The sequence below is a fragment of the Mobula birostris genome, chromosome 4 (genome assembly GCF_030028105.1).
Source record: "Mobula birostris isolate sMobBir1 chromosome 4, sMobBir1.hap1, whole genome shotgun sequence".
Lineage (NCBI taxonomy): Eukaryota > Metazoa > Chordata > Chondrichthyes > Myliobatiformes > Myliobatidae > Mobula > Mobula birostris.
The window spans coordinates 23939618-23962562 of record NC_092373.1 but is presented as its reverse complement, the minus strand read 5'-3'; the positions used below and the strand labels follow the sequence as shown (position 1 = coordinate 23962562).

At 42.1% G+C, this 22945-nt stretch overlaps 1 long non-coding RNA gene across 1 annotated transcript; it reads right to left on the bottom strand.

Annotated features, from left to right (window-relative positions):
- Positions 1 to 12872: 12872 nt before the first annotated feature.
- On the bottom strand, positions 12873 to 15135 carry LOC140195865 (uncharacterized). Its single transcript, XR_011885557.1, has 3 exons — positions 15056 to 15135; positions 13939 to 14153; positions 12873 to 13120 (listed from the first exon to the last, which is right to left on the bottom strand). It is a non-coding gene; the product is annotated as an uncharacterized lncRNA (long non-coding RNA).
- Positions 15136 to 22945: the final 7810 nt, after the last annotated feature.

The window sequence follows — 22945 nt, the reverse complement described above, 5'->3', positions numbered from 1 at the left end:
TAAGTCCTGTGTTCATCACCCTTTTCGACTCTGGTCCCATGTTACACCTCAACTCATCCCACTGACTGCACTTTTGCCCTATCATCTGCCTGTCCTTCCTCATGGTCTCACTACGCACTGCATCAACTTGTACACTAACTGCCCCATCCTCAGCCCTATCACTCCAATTCCCATACCACTGCCAACTTAGCACAAAACCCTCCCCAACAGCTCTAGCAAACCTGCCCATAAAGGTATTGATGCCCCACCCCCAGGTTCAGGTATAACCCGTCCTTTATGTACAGGTCATACCTTCCCCAGAGGAGAGCCCAATAATCCAGAAATGCTGCCCCCTGTACCACTTCCTCAGCCACTCAATGATCTGTACCATCATCCTATTTCTTCCCTGACTAGCACATGCTACCAGGTGTAATCCACAGATTACTATCTTGAAGGTCCAGCCCTCAGTCTCTTCTGTAACTCCCTGTACTCACTGTGCAGGACCTCTATCCCCTTTGTACCGATGTCCTTGGTGCCAATGTGCACCACTACCTCTGGCTGCTCACCCTCTGCCTTGAGAATCTTTTGCAGAGGCTCTGAGATATCTTCGACTTGTCTTTGTGCCCACAGAATCTCCTGTCCATCACCTTAACCTTTGAGTTTCTTAATTCTATTTCTCCGCCTGACTTTACCCTTCCCTGATGAGCCTCAGAGCTGGCGGTCGTGCCATAAGGCCATATGATATAGGAGCAGAAGTAGGCTATTCAGCCCATTGACTCTTCTCCACCATTCCATTGATTCTTCTCCACTATTCAATCATGGGCCAATCCAATTCTTCCAGTCATCCCCACTCCTCTGCTTTCATCCCTTACCCTTTGATGCCCTGGCTAATCAAGAACCTATTTATCTCTGCCTTGAATACGCCCAGTGACTTGGCCTCCATAGTCGCTCGTGGCAACACATTCCACAGATTTACCACCCTCTGACTAAAGTTATTTCTCTGCATCTCATGCATTGAGATGCACTGACTGCTTACTTTTCCTGGTGGTTACCCTCCTACTCTCTGAGAGCATCCAGCTCCAAATGCATGATGTTGTCAGTCAGCATCTGAAGTTGATTGCACTTCCCGCAGATGTAGTCATCAGGGAGATCAGTAGCTACCCTAAAATCCTACATCTTACAGGAGGAGCATTCTACTGCCTGAACTACCTTCTTGCCTGCACTCGTTATGCCTCTAACTTCTCAAACTTCATTTCACCAAGACAGTTATGAAATGTCATTTGGATATGGTAATAAGAATCAAAAGCTATCAATGGGATGGAAGTTCTATTAGTCGAGATAGAGTTTATAAAGAATGGGTAAATGCCAAAGACAGGAGAGAGAAAAAATAACTGAGTGACTTAAATATGACAAAAATTAAACATCTCCAACCTGATGGCATAAACATTGACTTCTCTAACTTCCGTTAATGCCCCTCCACCCCTTTGTACCCCATCCCTTATTTATTTATTATTCATTATTATTATTATGATTTTTTCTTTCCCCTTTTTTTCTCTCTTTTTTCTCCCTCTGTCCGTCTCACTATAACTCCTTGCCCATCCTCTGGGTTTCCCTCATCCTTCCTTTCTCCCTAGGCCTCCTATCCCATGATCCCTTCTCCAGCCTTGTATACCTTTTGCCAATAACCTGTCCAGCTCTTGGCTCCACCTCTCCCCCTCCTGTCTTCTCCTGTCAATTTGGATGTCCCCCTCCCCCTCCCACTTTCAAACCTCTTACTATCTCTTCCTTCAGTTAGTCCTGACGAAGGGTCTCGGCCCGGAACGTGGGCTGTACCTTTTCCTATAGATGCTGCCTGGACTGCTGTGTTCACCAGCATTTTTCGTGTGTGTGACTTAAATATGTATGTTATTTTGTTGTTCTGTGCAGTCTTATGTCAAATATTTTGTAAACCTACATAAACTGTCCCATGTGCACATTCAGTGCACACATACTTTTGTCACAGGAAAAAAGTTTGCAATAACATAAAATTTTTGTGCACACTGACTACTAAAAATTCGAGGGAAAATTGGCTCTCAGCTCTAAAATTCTTCCTGTAACCTCTTGGCCTCTCTTGCTCTCTGTTGCAATTTAAAGGCACTCCTCAGAATCAGAATCATAATCAGAATTAGAATCAGGTTTAATATCACCAGCATATGTTGTGAAATTTGTTAACTTGGCAGCAGCAGTACAATGCAATACGTAATGATAGAGAGAAAAAGAAAGCTGTGAATTACAGTAAGTATATGTATATATATTAGTTGTTGTTTGTCCATCGTTGACGTCGATGAGGACCTCGACAGCATTTGATGGTGTCGAGACTAGCGCGTGGTTTGGATTTAAGTGAGGGAGAGTTGCACAGCGTCAGCCTCACTCTCTCTTCCCAATTCCCATCTGGATCCAGTGGCGAGACAGAGTCAAGACGGCTGGAGATGGGACTAGGCGCAGTGGATGACCAGGACGTCTTCTGTGTCTTGTCCTGCTCCACATGTTCCACAACGCTTGCAGAGACCGCCTTCTTGACCGTTGGACCTTCCATTGGTCTCGTCAGCTTAATCCGCTGGAGTCTGTCTGCACATGCTGGGAAGTTAAATTAAACAAATAGTGCAAAAAATAGGAAAAGTTGTGAAGTAGTGTTCATAGGTTCAATGCCCATTCAGAAATCTGATGGCAGAGAGGAAGAAGCTATTTCTGAATCATTGAGTGAGTGTCTGTAGCTCCTGTAGCCTGAGCTTCTGTACCTCTTTCCTGGTGGTAGCAATGAGAAGAGGGCATGGCCTGGTGGGTGGTCGCTCCAAGGAGAAAGGGCCGAGTTCACTCAACCTGTCTTCATACGGCATGCTCCCCAATCCAGACAACATACATACATAAAATCTATTGATATACAAGAGAATGCAGCTGCTGGAATCTGGACAAACACCCAAACTAGGTAAGGATTCAGTGAGCGAAAGAGCGTCTGTGTAGGCAAAGGGATGGATCGTGTTTACATTCAAAAACCCTCCATCAAGACTGAGCGTGTGGGAGAAAGATAGCTAATCTATAAAAAGTGAAAGGGAGAAATGAGAGTTAAGTGATAGAAGGAACCAGATGAGGTGTGGCATGATAGACAGATGGAGCCAGATGGCAGGGTGGGGAATGGAGATGAGAGAGTGTTGAGACGAGGCTAATAAGGTGAAACCAGACAATGGGGAGATGATGAGCTATTAGATCCAGGGAGGGAGGGAATAACAAAGGTGAACTCAGGGAAATGAATCCCAGTTGGAAAGGTACTGTGGGAGGAGGGATGGGAGGAGGCCCGCGAGAGAAAGGCCTTGAAGTACCTGCCCTTACTGCAGGAGTGTAAAGACAAGGGATGGCAGGCATGGTTGTTCCCTGTGGAGATCGGCTGCAGAGGTTTCCCAGCCAAATCAGCATGGTGGTTGTTGTCAGCTCTGGGCCTGGATGAAAGGAGCAAAAAACAAGCAGCTCGTAGGATGGGGGAAGAGGCAGAACGAGCCTCTTGTTGGATTTGGAGTAGGCGAGAGGAGGGAAACTGGAAGCCAGGAGCAGATGGGCAGTGATTTGGCCACCACTGCCGGCCCACCAACTGGAGAGTGTCGTGTTTAAGGGTCGAAATACTCTGTGAAGGTTGGGAACCACCTGATGACATCTGCTCCTGGCTGAAGGCAACGGTTACCTTATAAGGTATCTGGAGAATGCACCCTAACAGGTGTATGTTACAAGTAGGTTATGGGTAGAATGGAAATATTTGGGGTAAATTAAGAAATGTAATTAAATTAATCTGGTGCTGCGGGGTAGGGGGAGGAGGAGGAACGATTGAAAATGTGAACATGAGAGAGATAGCCTAAGTGGACAGGTGGGAGAGGTAAAGGTACATACGGGTGGGTGCCTGCTAACTAAAACTCAACTATTCAATGTTTATACCTTCAGACTCAGGGATACAGAAGAGGAATCTGAGGCATTCAGATTCAAAATAACACTGTTGTTCTTTTACACAGGATACTCTGCAGATGCTGGAAATCCAGAGGGAAAAGATACCACAAAATGTTGGAGGAACTCAGCAGGTCCGGCAGCGTCTGTGGAGAGGAATAAACAGTCGATATTTTTGACAGAATCCCAGCACGGAGGGTATTTAAGAGTTCCAGCAAAACAGAGTGATCCTCTGCCCATGGTCCCTTGCTTCTGCAACCGTAATAAGACAGGTTTCTCTTGCCAAGCATGTGCCAATGTTATTGAAGCAATTTTATTGAAAGGTACACTGGGAGCTCTGCCAAATATAGAAGAAATTCCTGCCTGATGAGATTTTACAATTTTCTGTAGGTTGTTGTAGCATTCAAATAATGTTGAAATGCTATTACCTCAAACAACTGCAATACCACTCAGTGTGACTTAGTATTTCTCCATCCATAAAACAATTTATGAAGATATCGTGAGACATTAATGGTGCGCTTTTTTCATTCACTTCTCAGAAATCCAACTTTTGCCACCATATGTAAGTAAATTTGGTGTAGTACCAGCAGAAACACTGACCACTCAGGTGTGGTTACTTCTTTCGTTCACCCACCTAGTTCTCAGCTTTAATGTTAATAGCATGTACAAAACAAGAAACAAATTAATAAGCTGCAGTGATTACATTAATAAAAACAGGTCTCCAGAGCAAATAAATTTTTACCACAAAAATATTTTTAAGACAAAACAATCTTGAACGCAAATTGTCCACACAGATTTTAAAAGTGATAGCTGCTCTCAACAAGGTCAATAATTATGAAATATGTTCTTTGCTCTATTTAAGTCAGGGGAGCCTCTCACAGATTTACCATCTCCAGACAGAAACTGGGCACGGCCTGCAAAACTTAACGTGAAACAGGAAATGGTGGAAACACTCAACAGCTTCAACAACATTCTTCAGGGAGATAAAGATAAATTTGGTTGAGTTGTTCTCTGATCTTGGCAATTTACTTGTAAATGTTTCGTCACCATGTGAGGAGACAACATCAATGCACTGTTGCTTTTGGCGTGTCCTCCAAATACTTGCCTTTATATACTTATCAATCGATTGTATAACTATATAATTGAATGATGAAAAATTAATTTCCTTCCCTTCCCATCCTTCTATTCCCCACTCTGGCTCTTACCTCTATCTTGCCTATTACCTCTCCCTTGGTCCCCTCCTCCTTCCTTTTCTCCTATGGTCCACTCTTCTTTCCTATTAGACTCCTTCCTCTCCAGCCGTTTATCCTTCACACCCACCTGGCTTCAACTATCACCTTATAGTTATCCACCTTCCCCTCCTCCTTCTTTTCCAGTCCTGAAGAAGAGTTTCGGCCTGAAACATCAACTGTTTATTATTTCCTTAAATAGTGCCTGACCTGCTGAGTTCCTCCAGCATTTTGTGTGTGTTGTCTTGGATTTCCAGCATCTGCAGAATTTCTCTTGTTTATGAAAAGCTTTCCTTTGAATAATGCTGACCAGACATATCATGAAATCATTGAGGTGGTAAAAAGAACATGATTTCAGATTATACTGCTGTTGTACAGAAAATGCAGTGCAGGCAGACAAATAAAGTGCAAGGGCTATGATGACTGGAAGATCAATGTTCGTCCTTTAGTGTGTGAGAGGTCCATTCAGGAGTCTAACAGCAGTTAGATAGAATTCATTCTCGAGTCCAGTGCTCTTAAACTTCTCTATATTCTGTTTGATGGGAGAGAGGAGAACGGAGGTTGAGTGGGATCAGAGGGATTCTTGGTTATGATGACTGCTTGTCCAAGACAGTGGGAAGCGCAGACAGAGTAGCTGGAGGGGAGGCTGTTTCTCATGACGGATTGTACTGTCTTCACAGCTCTCGGCAATTTCTTGTGGCCTCGGACAGAACAGTTGCATCTGGCTATGATATTTTCTATGGTTCATCTCTAAAAACAGGAGAGAGTTATTGAGGATGTTCCAGATTCCACATCTCATCATCCCTAGTTAGCTTCAGGAACAGTAGACACTATCACTCCCTGAACATACAGTGCTGTATCACTGCCAATAACAAAGCCCCTGGTCCACTTTTCAGATTTGTTCCTGATTCACAAAAACAGGAAGTGCCCTAGTGTTTCAGATTCATTTTCCTACCCCTGCCCAATTGTTAATAACACTATGATTCCACTCTGACCCATGGTTCAATCATGGGAATTGCCTGCGTGTTTCCTGGATTTGCAGCCACTGCAGCCAACTAACAAACAGAGATTAAGTTATAAGCAGAATGCCTTTTACTGATTGAGTAATTATTGGCTAAGCAGTAGTGTTTGGTACAATAACGTTTCAAAGACTTAAGAAAGTATAGTGTGTTTCTAAAGGTGCAGTTGCATAACATTACACAACATGTACGTTGCCTGACTTGAGACACACTACATGCTGCTTTTGTTTAACTAAACCTTGGCTTCAATCATATTGTACTTCCCAAACCCAGGTTATTATGTTGGGCTTCCAGCCAAATGGCAGAAACACTGGTTTATGGGAGAAACTTCCAGTTAATATTGCTTTGTCCTTTTCTGTACCTCACAAATATTATTTGACATCAACCTGTTCCATATTATTTACATTCTTGAACAAATTCTTGGTCACTTTGTTAACAAAGCTGAGATTTCGCTTAGATTTTCCTTCTCTTCTGTGATTAGTCTTCACACTTCTTCAGCAAAGCAATGAGACGGGCAGCTACCTGCGTTGGTGCACCTGACATAAATTTCTGAAGGCTAGTATTAGAACTAAAGGGTTATAGATAAATACAACACAGATACAGGCCCTTCTACCCAACCAGTCCATGCTGACCACAGTGCCCACCCAGCTTGTCCCAATCTCCTACATTCAGCCCATATCCCTTTAAATCCTGTCCCACCATGCAAGTGCTGCTTAAATGATATTGTTGCACCCATCCAAGTGCTGCTTAAATGATATTGTTGTAGCTGCCTCAACCACTTCTGGCAGCTCACTAGACATACTCACCACCCTCTGTGTGAAAAGGTTGCCTCTCTCACCCTAAAACCATGTCCCCTAATTTCGGTCTTCACTACTCTAGGGTCACATCTACGTTATCCATGCCTCTCATAATTATAAACATTCTTGTTAGGTTGCCCCTCATTCTTATATGTTTCAAGGTTTAAAGACCAAGCCTGGTTATACCCTTATAAATCTTTCTGTACTCTTAAAAGGGAGACACTGCCTAGCGGAGCGGTCATCAAAGGAGCGGTCATCGACGGAGTGATCTGTGGCAGAGTAGTAGGGCTTTGGCTCATTCAGGCTTCAGCGATAATGTTTCGAGGCGAGGTAAGTTACCTGTGAGGAATAAAACAGGAAGTATGTCTGTGAGGCTGGTGATCTGTACTGGGTGTCAGATGTGAGATGTCCGGGAGACTCCCAGCCTCACGGTTGGACACATCTGCCTCAGGTGCGTCAAGCTGCAGCTCCTTAGCATTAGGGAACTGGAGATACAGCTCGATAACCTTCGTTTGGTCAGGGAAATTGAGCAGGTGATAGAGAGGAACTATAGGCAAGTAGTCACATTGGGGCCTCAGGAGGCAGGTAAGTGGGTAACAGTCAGGAGAGGGAAGGGCAGGAGACAGAGGCTAGAGAGCACTCCTGTTCATCTTGACAATAAGTACTCCTGCTTATTGGGGGTGGGGGGGAGACGGCCTACCTGGGGAAAGCAACCATGGCCGGTTCTCTGGCACAGAGTCTGACCCTGTGGCTCAGAAGGGTAGGGAAAGGAAGAGGATGCAGCAGTGATAGGGGACTCTGTAGTTAGGGGGTCGGAGAGGCAATTCTGTGGACGCAGGAAAGAAACACGGATGGTAGTTTGCCTCTCAGGTGCCAGGGTCCAGGATGTTTCTGATCGTGTCCATGATATCCTGAAGTGGAAAGGTGAACAGCCAGAGGTTGTGGTACATATTGGTACCAACGATGTAGGTAGGAAAAGGGAGGAGGTCCTGAAAACAGACTACAGGGAGTTAGGAAAAAAGTTGAGAAGCAGGACCTCAATGGTAGTAATCTTGGGATTACTGCCTGTGCCACGTGACAGTGAGTATAGGAATAGAATGAGGTAGAGGATAAATGTGTGACTGAGGGATTGGAGCAGGGGGCAGGGATTCAGATTTTTGGATCATTGGGAACTCTTTTGGGACAGGCGTGACCTGTACAAAAAGGATGGGCTGCACTTGAACCCGAGAGGGACCAATATTCTGGCAGAGAGGTTTGCTGAGGCTATTGGGGAGATTTTAAACTAGAATTTCTGGGGGGGTGGGAGCCAAACTGAAGAAAGGGAGGAAGGGGCGGTTGGCTTACAAATATAGAAGCTTGGAGACAGTGTGAGAGGGAAGATAGGCAGGTGATAGAGAAGGGAATCGCTCAGACTGATGGTTTGAGATGTGTCTATTTCAACGCGAGAAGCATCATGAACAAAGCCCATGAGCGTAGAGCATGAATCAGTACTTGGAGCTATGATGTTGTGGCCGTTACAGAGACTTGGATGGCTCAGGAGCAGGAATGGTTACTTAAAGTGCCAGGCTTTAGGTGTTTCAGAAAGAACAGGGAGGGAGGCAAAAGAGGTGGGGGCTTTGCACTGCTGATCAGAGATAGTGTCATGGATGCAGAAAAGGAGGAAGATATTGAGGGATTGTCTACTGAGTCTCTGTGGGTGGAAGTTAGAAACAGAAAGGGGTCAATAACTCTACTAGGTATTTTTTATGTACCACAGATATCAAGGAGCAGATAGGAAGACAGATTCCGGAAAGGGGTGATAATAACAGAGTTGTCGTGGTGGAAGATTTTAGTTTACCAAATATTGATTAGCATCTCCCTAGAGCAAATATTTAGATGGGGTGGAGTTTGTTAAGTGTGTTCAGGAAGGTTTCTTGACACAATATGTAGATAAGCCTATAAGAGGAGAGGCTGTACTTGATCCGGTATTGGGAAATGAACCTGGTCAGGTGTCAGGTCTCTCAGGAGAGCATTTTGGAGATAGTGATCGCAATTCTATTTCCTTTGCCATAGCATTGGATAGTGATGGGAACAGACAAGTTAGGAAAGCATTTAATTGGAGTAAGGGGAAATATGAAGCTATCGGGCAGGAACTTGAAAGCATAAATTGGGAACAGAAGTTTTCAGGGAAATGTAAGGCAGAAATGTGGCAAATGCTCAGGGGATATTTGTGTCGCAGTCTACATAGGGTACGTTCCAATGAGACAGGGAAAGGATGGTAGGGTACAGGAACCGTGGTGTACAAAGGCTGTTGAAGATCTAGTCCAGAAGAAAAGAAAATCTTAAGAAAAGTTCAAAAAACTCGGTAATAATAGAGATCTAGAAGATTATAAGGCTAGCGGGAAGGAGCTTAAGAATGAAATTGGGAGAGCCAGAAGGGGCCATAAGAAGGCCTTGGCAAGCAGGATTAAAGAAAACCCAAAAGCATATGTGAAGAGCAAGAAGATAAGACAGGAGATAATAGGACCAATCAAATGTGCCAGTTGAAAAGTGTATATGGAACTGGAGGAGATAGCGGAGGTACTTAATGAATATTTTGCTTTGATATACACTACGGAAAAGGATCTTGGCGATTGTAGGGACTGTTTACAGTGGATTGAAAAGCTTGAGCATATAGACATTAGGAAAGAGGATGTGCTGGAGCTTTTGGAAAGCATCAAGTTGGATAAGTCTCTGGGACTGGATGAGATGTACCCCAGGCTACTGTGGGAGACTGTGCTTCTGGCAATGATCTTTTCATCATCAATGGGGATGGGAGAGGTTCCAGAGGATTAGAGGGTTGCAGATGTTGTTCCCTTATTCAAGAAAGGGAGTAGTGATAGCCCAAGAAATTATAGACCAGTGAGTCTTACTTCAATAGTTGGTAAGTTGATGGAAAAGTTCCTGAGAGTGAGCATTTATGAACATTTGGAGAGGCATAATATGATTAGGAATAGTCAGCATGGCTTTATCAAAGGCAGGTCATGCCTTACAAGCCTGATTGAATTTTTTGAGGATGTGACTAAACATATTGATGAGGGTAGAACAGTAGATGTAGTGTATATGGATTTCAGCAAGGCATTTGATAAGTTTCCCTATGCAAGTCTTATTGAGAAAGCAAGGAAGCATGGGATCCAACGGGACCTTGCTTTGTGGATCCAGAACTGGCTTGCCCACAGAAGGCAAAAAGTGATTGTAGACAGGTCATATTCTGCATGGAGGTCTGTGAGCAGTGGTGGCCTCAGGGATCTTTTCTGGGACCCCTTCTCTTCGTGATTTTTATAAATGACCTGGATGAGGAAGTGGAGGGATGGGTTAGTAAATTTGCTGATGACACAAAGGTTGGGGGTGATGTGGATAATGTGGAGGGCTGTCAGAGGTTACAGCGAGACATCGATAGGGTGTAAAACTGGGCTGAGAAGTGGCAGATGGAGTTCAACCCAGATAATTGTGAGGTGGTTCATTTTGGTAGGTCAAATATGATGGCAGAATATAGTATTAATGGTAAGACTCTTGACAGTGTGGAGGATCAGAGGGATCTTGGGGTAAGATTTCATAGGACACTCAAAGCTGCTGCACAGGTTGACTCTGTGGTTAAGAAGGTATACGGTATATTGGCCTTCATCAACCGTGGGATCGAGTTTAAGAGCTATGAGGTAATGTTACAGCTATAGAGGACCCTGGTCAGACCCCACTTGGAGTACTGTGCTCAGTTCTGGTCACGTCACTACAGGAAGGATGTGGAAACTATAGAAAAGGTGCAGAGAAGGTTTAAAAAGATGTTGCCTGGATTGGGGAGCATGCTTTAGGAGAATAGGTTGAGTGAACTTTGCCTTTTCTTCTTAGAGAGGCAGAGGATGAGAGGTGACTTGACAGAGGTGTATAAGATGATGAGGGGCATAGATCGTGTGGATAGTCAGAGGCTTTTTCCCAGGGCTGAAGTGGCTAACACGAGAGGGCACAGTTTTAAGGTGCTTGGAAGTAAGTACAGAGGAGCTGTTAGGGGTAGGTTTTTACATAGAGAGTGGTGAGTGCACGGAATGGGCTGCTAGCGATGGTGGTGGAGGCAGATATGATAGGGTCTTTTAAGAGACTCCTGGATAGGTATATGGAGCTTCAAAAAATAGAGGGCTATGGGTAACCCTAGGTAATTTCTAAAGCAAGTACATGTTTGGCACAGCATTGTGGGCCAAAAGGCCTGTATTGTGCTGTAGGTTTTCTCTGTTTCTGTGTTCTTTCTAGTTTAATCATTGTTTTCCTACAACAAGGTGTCCAAAACTGTACTCAGTACTCAATGTGCAGTCCCTTATACATCAACTTATACAATTGCAACATAATGTCCCTTGTCTTATGTCAGTGATGAACAGAAGCAGATGAAGGTCAACATCTTAAACAGGTTTTTTCACCATTCTGTTTTCCCGTGACACCGCTTTCAATGAACTGTAGACTTGTAATTTTCAGTGCTTTTGTTCCATCACACACTTTATGCCCTACCACTCATAACATGTCTAAACTGTTTGTCAGAGATATTGAACCTGATTCTGAACAGGAAATTCTGGAAACACTCAGCGGGTCGGACTGCATTGGTGGGAGGAGACAGAGAGTTTATATCTTAGTTCAGGCCAGAGACATTTTGTCAAGTGGGGAACGGAGATGAAAGAAGCTTGTTCTGCTGCAGGGAGTGTTGGTGAGAGGATATCTTTGATAGTGTGAGCTTGGGGATAGAAAAGGAAAGAACAAATGGGGTTGAGAGCGAAAATAGATCAATAGACCAGTTATGTTTGAAGGGTGGAGCAGACTCTTGGCTAATGGCCTAATTCTTCTCCTCCATCTTATGGTCGAAATACTAAAGAATGTGGGTGCTGTAAAATGGAGAGCAGGAGGACAAGACTAGCAGCTTCCAGAATGAAAACAAAAGATAGATAAAGGGGACTAAAAAAGACCAAAATGAGCAAATATCACAGCTGTTGCGCACATTGCATGCTTGATTCTTGATGCTTGACATTGTGTAAATTGGAATGTCACCTCCTAGTGACCCCACCTGCTGAAGAATGTCACGACACACCTCAAATAATTAACTTCCTCTCCAAAAGAAGTTCATGAAATCACAAGCTGAAAGAGTGCAGGCATAGTTAACAGTCTGCGTGAACCTTGCGCTCAGGAGCCTGGGTTACTTGGTTACCCAAATGAGCTCGAACAACTGCCGCTGGTGCAACTGTGAGAAAATGTTGAAAGTGGCTGACCCCATTTTTTCCAGCCTTAAGTTACTCTTTTCTGTTAATATGTTTGATGATCACCACCCTCTTACTCTTTTGATCCCTCCCCATTGCGAAGGAAAATGGGTAAGATGTGTTCAGATTCAGGCACCATCCCATGTATCAGTCAAATATGCATCATCCCAGAGTGCTTTCTCTCATTCGTAAGGCCAGTGATGTTGTGGGGATGGAACTGGACTCTCTGACAGTGCTGTCTGAAAAGAGGATGCTGTCCAAGTTGCATGCCATCTTGGACAATGTCTCCCATCCACTACATAATGTACTGGTTGGGCACAGGAGTACATTCAGCCAGAGACTCATTCTACCGAGATGCAACACAGAGCGTCATAGGAAGTCATTCCTGCCTGTGGCCATCAAACTTTACAACTCCTCCCTTGGAGGGTCAGACACCCTGAGCCAACAGGCTGGTCCTGGACTTATTTCCTGGCATAATTTACATATTACTATTTAACTATTTATGGTTTTATTACTATTTATTATTTATGGTGCAACTGTAACAAAAACCAGTTTCTGCTGGGATCAATAAAGTGTGACTATGAATATGACTGTGACTATTCATCATCAGTGAGTCCAGCCTTTATTCAGCATCCTTGATTGTCCTTGCAAAGATGTTGAAGAGCCGCAATTCTGATCTGTTGAAGACTCGATGGTGAAAACACAGCGCTTGGAGGTCTGGGGTGTCTCCCCAATGATGATGAAAGAACATCAAGGCGCGTCCAACTGCAGGTACCAGTATTCACATGTGCCTCCCATCATTATCACAACAGAGTCTGTAGGTGTTGGAAATCCAGAGTAACATATAAAATGCTGGATGAACTCAGCAGGTCAGGCAGCATCTATGGAAAGGAATAAACAATCCAGGTTTCATCAGGACTGGAAAGAAAGGGGGAAGAAGCCAGAATAAGACGGTGGGGGGAGGGGAAGGAGTACACGCTAGAAGGCGAAAGGTGAAACTAGCTGGGTGAGAGAAGGGGAATGGCGTGAGCAGCTGGGAGGTAAAGGTTGGGAGAAGAAAGAATCAGGTAGAAGGGGAGAGTGAATTTTGGGAGAAAGGGAAGGAGGGAGGTGATAGGCAGCTGAGGAGAAGAGAAGAGGTAAGAGAAGAGCTAGAGTGGGGAATGGAAAAGGAGGGAAGGCAGAGGAGCCAGAGCAGGGAATTGAAGAATTCCATTCTGGTAATTTTCCCCTCCTCCTTTCCTCTTCTTCCATTCCCCACTCTGGCTCCCATCTTCTCTCTTCTCTTTTCCTCACTTGCCTATCACCTCTCCCTGATGCCATTCCTCCTTCCCTTTCTCCCATGGTTCACTCCCCTCTTTCACTTATCACCTCCCAACCTCTCACTTCATCCGCCCTCCCCCACGCACCTGGCTTCACCTATCTCCTTTTAGCTTGTACTCCTTCCTCTCCAACCCCCCCACCCCTTCACATCAAAAAATAGATTTGAGGATCAAGATGTCAAACCTGACACAAAGCTCTCTGTTCTAAAAGTCCCCCACTCCTTTTTTCTCCCCAGCACCCCAGGACAGAGCAGCGTGACATCGTGATGCAGAGCTTCCAGTCTGAATCCCACCGAATGGCTGGCACAATAATGAGCAGCAAAGTCCAGCTGCCCTACAAAGACAGGATCTGGATCTGTGGTGCAAGGACGTCTTACCCCCAAACAAGATCATAGGAAACCCAGCTCCCATCCAGAATCCAGTGTGTTCAGCTCCCAGCATGCTTTGTGCCCATTCCAGCAGAATCCTGCAGAAGTCAGCAGATGCTCCCATACAACCAACAGAGAGAAATGTAGACACAAGAGAATTTGCAGATGTTGGAAATCCAGAGCAGACTGAAAATGCTGGAGAAACACAGCAGGTCAGGCAGCATCTATGGACAGGAATAAAGAGTGAATATTTTGGGCTGAAACCCTTTATCACGACTCATCAGAGAGTAATATAACCAATCCATTAAAACTGGGTGCCCACAAATATAAAATTCTCTTGGAGCCTTTGTCATTTATTTAATAAAGAAAACTTCAAAATCAACAATAATTTACACAGACAAGTAGAATCCAGGTTCATTTATTTTTGGCTCTGTGAACACAGTTACTAAACTCAGCACTCCTTGTTTTAGGACAGTAAGCTGTTTGTAAAAGTACAGGTTGGACCATCCAGATTATTTAGAACTCTATTTTTTAATGAAGAAACCACCCAGCATCCCAATCTAGTGTAATTAAGTTACAGTATTAGCTTTAGAATAAAACAAGCCCAGCAGTAATTGAAAGTTTAGCATTGACTGTTATGCAAAATTGGCAATATGTTTACATCAGGATCATCACTATTGAAATTATTTTAAGGTGTCAGAACAAACAAGAATCTTTCTTAAACCATTCTGTTAGAATCAATCATGAAAATATCACATGATGCTTTTATCCTCAGGTAAGTGTTGGTGATAATAAGGTGACATGTGTTGCTGGCTTTTTCATTGGCCTCACTGTTTTTCCCTCCCAGCGTATCTCTTGCTTCTGGAAATGTGGGTGATTTATCCATCCAGCCCTGGCAGATCAGAACTCCATGTAATAGCGCACCTCATCAGATCTTAAATAAACTTGTTATATAATTATTTAAACTACTATTTTTCAACTATAATAAAACTTTTTTTCTTTGTTTTAAGTATTTTTTTCTTCTTCTGATTATCGGCCTGCCTTTGAACATTTTGGCCGATAAATTATTGGCCTGTCTTTGACACATGTAGGAACAAGTTGGAGAGTAGCAAATTCAATTTCTTACCCCCAGACTATCAAACAGGCAGTTCCAGCCAAGCAGGAAACAGCTCAACAACAGACCTGTATCAATATACTTCAATCAGAAATGAAACCAACAGAGATTTCTTCTTCAGTTGGCAAATCCAATAACCTTTTTGACTTAAGTTAAACTTAAAGCTCAGATTATTACTGAGCCTCTATGTTGCAGGCATCGACCTATCTGGAAGTACTCCATTAAAATGCGTCACAGACGGATGACTTTCTAAACTAGAATTTAAGCCAAGATGCTAAAGGCCAGTGTTCTATCACACTCTACCGTCTGCTTGCTTGGAACATAACACAAGGAAGTCTGCCAATGAAGAGACAATTCTTCCTGCAGCTCTGCAATCATCCCAAAAGAAGAATCTGTTCCAATTTTCAAAATTCAACATTGAATCTGTTCCAATTTGCAAAATTCAACATTGATCAGTAGCTATGCCACTTCTAGCTTTTAACAGTTTGGCAATAAAACAGAACAAAAATATCAAATTTCTTGGTTCCTGGATATGGAATTTCCTCTTCCAGAATTTCTAAAAGATAAAACAGCATTTAAAATAGGACAGCGAAGGATTTAACAGAATTTATTTGGAATACATTTATCAAGCTCATTACTGAGTTTAACAAAGACCAAACAATCTCCTGGAGGAACTCAGCGGGTTGAGTGCCATCTGTGTGAGGAAAGGAATTGTCGATGTTTCAGATCCAGACATTGCATCAGGTCCCTGCATCAGGACATGACGCCGGGTCTGGATATGAAATCTCAACAATTCTTTTCTTCCCATGGATGCTACTTGACCCACTGAGTTCCTCCAGAGGATTGTTTGTTGCTCCAGATTCCTGTATCTTCAGACTCTTATGGCTCCAAGGAGTAAACCAAATTTGGATCCGAACTCAAATCAAATCAAATCTAATCAAATTCAGGTTTAAGCAACACACATCAAAGTTGCTGGTGAACGCAGCAGGCCAGGCAGCATCCCTAGGAAGAGGTACAGTCGACGTTTCAGGCCGAGACCCTTCGTCAGGACTAACTGAAGGAACACAAACTCTTCCTTCAGTTAGTCCTGACGAAGGGTCTCGGCCTGAAACGTCGACTGTACCTCTTCCTAGGGATGCTGCCTGGCCTGCTGTGTTCACCAGCAACTTTGATGTGTGTTGCTTGAATTTCCAGCATCTGCAGAATTCCTGTTGTTTGTGTTTTAAAATTCAAGTTTAATTATCATTCAACCATATGTGAATACAGCCAGACGAAACAGCATTTCTCTGGGGCCATGGTGCAAAACATACACAGCACATTGAAAATAGCAAGCAAAAAAAAACACATATATACTCCTGCTTCCATTTTTTTTTCAGACAGCCATTGATGATGAGATCACTTTTGCAATTTTCAATTCCTCAAGACTCTTCTTTTGAGTCTCTACTTGTCCCATTACTGAACCTTCGGACTTGTATCCTTTCCCTGCTGCTCTAAAAAATCTTCAAAAGTAGTCATCTAACCAGTTTGACTGAAAGTTTACTTTCCCAAAACATCTCTGTTTCTCTCTCGCTTGACTGGTATATTAAGCATACTCAGAATTTTCTGATTTTATTTAAAATTGGAGTTAAAATATTAATTGATGTAATATTAATGACTTTTGTCTGTGAACTTTGAATGATATGCAAGTGACCCCTCCATTATGACCATTCAGATAAGGAAAATTCACCCATATATGAGGGGTGGTTGATAAGTTAGTGGCCTAAGATAGAAGGAGTCAATTTTAGAAAAACTGGTACATTTATTTTTCAACATAGTCCCCTGCTATATTTGCACACTTAGTCTAGTGGTAATGGAGCATACGGATTCCTTCTTTGTAGAAGTCAGCGTCTTGGACTCCAGAAAGTGTCCACAGCAGGGGTGATTGATAAGTTCGTGGTCTAAGGTAGAAGGAAATGAGTTATACAGCTCTCGTTACATGCAAGTGCAGTTGAACTCTTTGAGTGATTATGCAGAAAGTTTGAAGTTAATAACTCATCTCTTTCTACCTTAGAAAGTTTGCCCTCATGGAATTTATTTAGAAAAGTAAACAAATAAAAATGAAAATTTATGTTCACTACAGCTCATGTTCTTGATGCATGTGGAGATAAATTGTCTTCATTTTACAGAAAATTGCTATAGAGACTATCTTCTAAAAAGGCAAGACTTTCTGTAATGCAGGGTTGCCTGTTCATTGCATGCACACTTCTTCCAATACCCCGCTCTTCACTCCCTCTATCCTTTCTTATGTTTCCTCCTGCCCATGCACAGTATTTAAAAGTAATTGCACTTTAGTTTACCTGAATCAATATTGAATCCAAACCAATTATTTTTCGATCAATAACATCCTCCAGGAAAGGCAGGCCCCGAAGTAGTGGGAAAAAGTCTGGAAATAGCTCTGAAGTGTAAATACCTGTACATTGAAACAGAAAATCAATGGGGTTTTTATTAGCAATTATACCACAGGTACTGAGGCTTAATACTGATCATATTGTGTGTTATGTTAATATGCTTACTTATTTTGTCATTATTGTTTCCTTTCAAAATGTCTGTTGCTCAAAATACATATAATCCTGCAAAATTAAAGAAACCACATTTATTTAAAAGAAAGATTTCCATTTTTAAAGTACATGCACTACCCTATGGTGAACCAGAAAAGTACAGCTAATGGCTACTTTAGAAGTAAAATCACTGTTGACTGATTGAACAAAAAAAGTTATATGACACAATTACACAGAAACTTTAACAATCTACCACATAAGCAGGAAGATTAACTAAAATGCTTGTTAAACAGTCGGGTGTTAAATAGTGTACTTAAAGAGGTGCAGGTTTGGGCTCAAAGAAGACAAAGGAGGGAATATTTGCTGGATGAAGGCACAGTTAACATTGGCAGAGAAGAGGGACATTGAAGTGTGCATGAGGCCAGAATTTTACTGTAGCACAGGATCCAAAGCCAAAGTCATAAGAAGGCCAAATATGGGAAGAGATTGTCAGGCGATGAAGGGATTTGCAAATTACAGTGAAGGTTTTGACTGTCAGACACTGGGTGGCTTCGGACATGGATTTACTGGGTGACTGAGACTGTGGGAGTTCCAGTAGCCAGCTTTGGATGTGACAGAGGTTCTGATGAAGACTTCAGTGCCAGATGGGTTAAATGACGACCCTCAAAAATGAGGAATGCTTAGGCGGTTGTGATAAAGAGGATTTGGGTCAGAAGTTCAGCCATGCGGCAAACCGAAGTCAAGTGATTGAAAAAGTTTAGTTTCAAATTTGATTCAAAGTGGACCATTTAAATCTTAGTAGAAATGGATGGGGATCAGAACAGATTAAAGAGCATTATTTAGTGATAAGTGAACAATTAATCACATTTGGAGTGAGTAGTAGGATTTTAAAACAACAGAGGGGATTGTTATCATTGCATTAGACTGTGAAGTAGGAAACCTCTTGGCTGTCATCAGATCAGCAGCCCTTGCAACCTGCATTTTCAGCATTCAGTTCATTGTTCATAATAGAGCCAAATTCAATTTGCTGAGTTCAACTCTAATGATACATATTTTATCCTATTGCCTCATCTGAATTTCTGTCACAGATTAGCAATTTCCAGTTTTAAAAATACTGCCCACCAGAGCATACTGTGGAGTTATTACCTTGCCAAAATCATTTAAAATATACCATTTGAAGCCTCATGTGAAAATAATAAACAGAATAATTTACGGAAAGATACTCCACATTGTAACTTCAATTCATCAAAGTAATTATTTACTTTCCATACACTGTGAATGCCTGCAAGAAAATGAATCTCAGGGTAGTACATGATGACATATACTTTGATAATATTTTGACAAATACCTAGGGATATGAATTGACAATAAACTGGACTGGTCAAAGAACACTGAGGCTGTCTACAAGAAGGGTCAGAGCCGACTCTATTTCCTAAGGAGACTAAGGTCCTTTAACATCTGCCGGACAATGCTGAGGATGTTCTACAAGTCTATGGTGGACATTGCTATCATGTTTGCTGTTGTGTGCTGGGGCAGCAGGCTGAGGGTAGCAGACACCAACAGAATCAACAAACTCATTCGTAAGGCCAGTGATGTTGTGGGGATGGAACTGGACTCTCTGACGGTAGTGTCTGAAAAGAGAATGCTGTCCAAGTTGCATGCCATCTTGGACAATGTCTCCCACCCACTACATAATGTACTGGTTGGGCACAGGAGTACATTCAGCCAGAGACTCATTCCACCGAGATGCAACACAAAGCGTCATAGGAAGTCATTCCTGCCTGTGGCCATCAAACTTTACAACTCCTGCCTTGGAGGGTCAGACACCCTGAGCCAACAGGCTGGTCCTGGACTTATTTCCTGGCATAATTTACATATTACTATTTAACTATTTATGGTTTTATTATTATTTATTATTTATGGTGCAACTGTAATGAAAACCAATTTCCCCTGGAATCAATAAAGTATGACTATGACTATGACTAAATTTACTTTGAACTTTGAACCTGATGTTAAAGATTGGTTTGAGAATACAATTCTCTTTATTCACAGCACTGAGCTTACTGACTCATGCTTGGATGTTATCTCTGTGGTTTCCCAGCTCCTGACCTTACTGATGCTGTTGTGCTTACTTGGGGTTTCATAGGCTGTGTGGTTATGACTCCCACTGGGATATAATTCCTGGGTTTTCACAATCCTTAAGTCTACTGACTCTTGTTGGAATATAATTCAAAGTTTCCCTGTGCTGTGTCCATGCTAGACATACTGGTAACTGATCATTTCTTTTACTGTAGTTGTATAAACCCAGTGCACAACTGGAATATGTAGTATTGTACTGCAAATATCAATATGTTTATTTTCTTTAAAGAAACAATTTAATCACATAAGAAATCTTCTCTCAAGCTTGCTAGAGAGGATTACTTTGATCTTCCTTTGTAACTCAGATTCTCCCTTGTTCTGTAATTGTTGTGTGAATACCTCTATACTTACCATTAAAATACAGGCCCCCATCAAAACTGCTTTAATATTAACGTCCAAATTCATTGGAAAGCTGATCTCAAATTTGTCAGCCTCTGTGAAAACTTCAGTCGCGAGTCTACCCCAGATCTTTGTGATTCTTCCTATTTCTTCATTTGAATGAGGAGTTTTTATCTGTTAAAAAGTGGAAGAGAAGATAACAATGGAAAGTAGTAGTGCCCAGTTACCAGATGTGAGCCCCATGGCATTTGGTTTTGGGTAGGGTCAGGTGTTTTTTTTCTAATAAAGCATTTGAGTTCAGGTCCGATCAAGCCCAGCTTATTTTTTATCCAGGTAAACATGATTTGCTTCAGAAAGTAAAGAAGTAAACTTGACGCATTTGAGAGCTTCAGATGTACTTAGCTGGTGTTTAATTCTCATTTTGACCAATGGAATTACGTTATTTATTGCAAGGGTCAGATTAAGGTTTATTTTTACTTCAGAAATGGTCTTGATACCAGTGATGGCAGGCAATACCATTTCATGGAGAGAGAGCAGAAAGGAAGGAAGGTGGTAAGAAGGAAGTGAAGGAGATCAAGGAAGGCAGATGGGGAAGGATGGAGAATGGAAAGGAGGAGGGAAGGAGGAATGGGGAGGGGTGAATGGAAGAAGGAAGGAACTGTGACCTATAAAATATTCACAATGTATCAAAATACTTTATAGCCATTTCCCTGTACTCAATATGAAGATGAATCAGACCATAACAAGCCCCCACAAATAATGTGATATATAACCAGTTCATCAGACTGAGGAGAATAAGGCTTTGGTTTGGAGGTCGTATTATACCTCTGAGCCAGCAGGTACAGAAAATTGATCATGGGAGTGGAGAGTGAAAAAAGTGATAAAGATCAGTATATTGAGAAGTATCTATGAAAATGGAGTAACCAAAGGCTTAATGGGAGTACTTACATCTGACTTTGAAAAGCTAGGTTCAGAGTTTTCATAAGGTAGGCCTAGTTAACTGAGGTGAAAACATTCCTCTTAGATTATGGACCAAATCCAGGAAAAAGACAGTGTGAAGCAACTTCCTCTCCTATCTCATTGTAGGGCTGCCATGGCAACCCCAAAGCAGGAAGTACCCTGAAGATAAAATGGTGAAGAAAGCCATGGAAACCATCTCAACTCTTTGCTTGTGCATGGTCAAGAAACTCGTGACTTTAATTAGGTTCAATGTGAGTGCAGGAAGATTTAAGATAATTGAGAAAAAAATGGAAAGTGAAGAAAAGTTCTGGTCATAAAAGAGAGTTGCCATGATCTTGAATGGGTGTTGAATGCAGATTCAAAACCAACTCTTGAATGAAAATGGGATATATAAGACCATAAGACCATAACATATAGGAGAAAAACTGGGCCATTCAGCCCATAAAGATTGTTCTGCCATTGAGTCATGGATGCTTTGTTGTTCTTCAATCTCATTCTCCTGCCTCTCCCTATCCCTTAACCCCTTTGACCAGTCAAGAACCTATCAATCTTGTTTTAAATACACCCAGTGACTTGGCCTCCACAGCATTCTGAGGCAATAAATTCTACAGATGAAATTCCTCCTCATCTCAGTTTTAAAGAGAGGTCCCTTACTTGAAATCTGAGAGTTTCAATTAGTTTTATTTGGGGATCAGATTTTTTGAATTAAAGGGTGAGTAGTAGACATCATTTCAAGCATATCTGGTCATTACATATACACACCTAGTCTATTCAGATATACTTTAACTTTGCTGTTGGGAAAATAGTGAGACTATTGGATATGTGAATGGACTTTGGTTTCATATATTTCTCTTCCTTGTTTACTAACTGGTATTCACTTGTCGACTATATTTATATGTAAATGCCTGCAGAGAGTTTTCTGCCTGAGTTACTCCATGTTGCTAAGGCAGAGTAGATATGACCTCACATTAGTTAGATCAGGGGTCCCCAACCTTTTTTGCACTGTGGACCGGTTTAATATTGACAATATTCTTGTGGACCGGCCGATGGCTGACTCATATCATTTCACATGGCCAAATCATATCGTTTCCTCGCGGCCGGTAGCACATGCTTTGCGGCCCGGTGGTTGGGGACCACTGAATTAGGTGTTTATACCAGATGTCTTAGATCAGAGAAGGGAGGTGCACGTTCTAAAATGAATTATTTTACCTGGAGGGTGATGAAAACAGAAAAAAAAGTCTGCCCAGAGGTCATTAGAGTGAAAAAAATTGGAAGAATTATTAGATAATTACTTAAGGAGTAAGCGAATATAACTTTTTCATCATTGGGACAACCAGGCAGATTATTATCTTTGTAACCTTCTGAAGGTATTTATTTTATATTTCGAGCAGGTTCCTTATTCTGCTGGTCATTTGAACATTTGCTTAGAATAAAAATAGTAAGCAAGTTATCTTTCACAGATCCAGGGTGTCTGAATGGAATTTACAGTGAATTATTTACTTTTCAAGTGACTTCCCTCGTGAAATACATGGGAAAAAAACAGCAACCAGTTATTTGTGATCTACCATCAGAGGCCACTTTATTAGATACACTTGTAGACCTGCTTATTAATGCAAATATCTGATCAACCGATCATGTGGCAGCAACACAATGCATAAAAGAAGAATGGGGAAGAAGTGTGATCTAAGTGACTTTGACCATGGAATGATTGCTGGTGCCAGAAGGTGTGATTTAAATATTTCAGAAACTGCTGATCTTCTGGATTCATGCATAAGCCTCTAGAATTTACAAAGAGTGGTGCAAAAAAACAAAAAAAAGACATCCATTGAACAGCAGTTCTGCAGATGAAAATGCCTTATTAATGACAGTGTTGGAGGAGAATGGCCAGACTGGTTCAAATAGTATCTCAAATAAAAACGTGTTATAG